A 2,741-nucleotide genomic window follows, 5' to 3' on the forward strand; every position below is an offset into this window, starting at 1 on the left:
CATAGGGAAGAGGGGAGGCAGCCCACAAGGGGCAGTAGCGCCCCTCCCTATAGGGAGTCCGAATTGGACTAGGGAGGGGCGCTCCCCCCTTTCCTTCTCCTCTTCCTCTCCCTTCCCTCTTTCCCTTCTCCTCCTAGTTGGACTAGGAAAGGGGGAGTCCTACTCCTACTAGGAGGAGGACTCCTCCCCTCCTTGGCGCGCCCAAGGGCCGGCCGGCCTCCCCCCTTGCTCCTTTATATACGGGGGCAGGGGCACCCTAGAACACAACACAAGTTGATCATTGATCTCTTAGCCGTGTGCGGTGCCCCCCTCCACCATAATCCACCTCGGTTATATCGTCGTAGTGCTTAGGCGAAGCCCTGCACCCGTAGCGTCATCATCACCGTCATCACACAGTCGTGCTGACGAAGCTCTTCCCCGACACTCTACTTGAAAGTGTGTTAAGTCGACTAGAGGGGGGTGAATAGGCGATTTTTATGAATTCTTCACTGAGGAATTTCAGGGTGAGGAAATTCCTAAGTGAAGAATTACTTGCAGCGGAATAAGTACTCAGATGCATACATGACATAACATAAACATGGACATCATGATGAAATGAAAACAGACACAGAGTACAGGAAGCGTAAGCACAGGATAAAACAGGATGAAGACAAACAGACTGAAGAAATTGAACTGAGGAAATTGAGAAAGTCTTCAGTCAAAGTCTTCAAACAGATATGGACAAGCACACAACACAGTAATGAGGAAATGAAAGAGTTGAGGAAATAGAACCAGTAGGCTTGGTGAAGACAATGATTTGGTAGACCAGTTTCAACTGCTGTGACAGTTGTACGTCTGGTTGGAGCGGCTAGGTATTCAAACCTGAGGACACACAGTCCCGGACACCCAGTCCTGAACAGACAGTCCAGGACACTTAGTCCTCACCGTATTCCCCTTGAGCTAAGGTCACACAGACCTCGCCCAATCACTCGTGGTAATTCTTCAGGTGACTTCCAAACCTTCACAAACTCGGTCACTCGGCGATCCACAATTTCCTCTTGGATGCTCAGACCATGACGCCTAACCGTCTGGAAGATGCACAGTCTTCAAAGGTAACAAGCGTCGGATCCACGAAGGATCAATCTCTTCAGTGATGCTCAATCACTTTGGGTTTTTAGGTGTTTGGGTTTGGGTTTTCCTCACTTGATGATTTTCACTCAAAGTCCTCGGAGGATGGGATGATGTCGAATGACAATTGTCAGTTTCTCTCGGAGCAGCCAACCAGCTAGTGGTTGTAGGGGGCGGCTATTTATAGCCTAGGGAGCAGCCCGACATGATAAGACATAAATGCCCTTCAACGATATGACCGTTAGGTGGGTAGATATTTTGGGACAGCTAGCGCATAGCACAGCAACGGTTGGAAATTTGACTATCAAATTCCTCAGGGCTATCATGTTCCTCACTTGTAGGCAATCCACACTGGTGAATTCCTAACTCCTCAGTCAGAACAAATTCCTCAGAGACCAGAAGAACTTCGTCTCTGTCACTGAAGAAATTGACTGAATTGTATGAGATTTCCAATGGCTTCACTCGAAGGGATTGGTAGGTTTAGGATTTTGAGTTGAGAATCACTTGGAAAATTTTCCTTAGTATTTCCTCGACCCCCTTTAACAGTATGGTGTTTCCTATGACTCAAGAAAGAGAAAATGAAACTACGAAAGCAAAAGTCTTCACGCTTCATGTTCCTCGAATGAATACCAAGTCTTCAAGGTCACACCAATTTCTTCACTTTCAAAGTCTTCAGAAAGTCTTCAGAAATACCAAGTCTTCAGTCGAAGATATTCATTTTTAGGGGTCGACTTTCTCTGTAAATATCAAACTCCTCATAGACTTATAGACCTGTGTACACTCACAAACGCATCAGTCCCTTAACCTATAAGTCTTCAATGCACCAAAACCACTAAGGGGCACTAGATGCACTTACACTACTGGATCGTAAGTTCGTGGGACGTCACCGAGCCGAACGTGTGCAGATCGCGGAGGTGCCGTACCTTCGGTGCTAGGATCGGTCGATCGTGAAGACATATGACTACATCAACCGCGTTGTCATAACGCTTTCGCTTACGGTCTACGAGGGTATGTAGACAATACTCTCCCCTCTCGTTGTTATGCATCACCATGATCTTGCGTGTGCGTAGGAATTTTTTTGAAATTACTACGTTCCACAACAGTGGCATCCGAGCCAGGTTTATGCGTAGATGTTATATGCACGAGTAGAACACAAGTGAGTTGTGGGCGATAATAGTCATACCGCTTACCAGCATGTCATACTTTGATTCGGCGGTGTTGTTGGATGAAGCGGCCTGGACCGACATTACGCATACGCTTACGCGAGACTGGTTCTACCGACGTGCTTCGCACACAAGTGGCTGGCGGGTGTCAGTTTCTCCAACTTTAGTTGAATCGAGTGTGGCTACGCCCAGTCCTTGTTGAAGGTTAAAACAGCACATACTTGACGAAAAATCGTTGTGGTTTTGATGCGTAGGTAAGAACGGTTCTTGCTCAGCCCGTATTAGCCACGTAAAACTTGCAACAACAAAGTAGAGGACGTCTAACTTGTTTTTGCAGGGCATGTTGTGATGTGATATGGTCAAGACGTGATGAGATATAAATTGTTGTATGAGATGATCATATTTTCTTAAAGTTATCGGCAACTGGCAGTAGCCTTATGGTTGTCTCTTTATTGCATAAGATGCAAGCAC

This window comes from Triticum aestivum, chromosome 2D (genome assembly GCF_018294505.1).
Source record: "Triticum aestivum cultivar Chinese Spring chromosome 2D, IWGSC CS RefSeq v2.1, whole genome shotgun sequence".
In the NCBI taxonomy this organism is placed as follows: Eukaryota; Viridiplantae; Streptophyta; class Magnoliopsida; order Poales; family Poaceae; genus Triticum; species Triticum aestivum.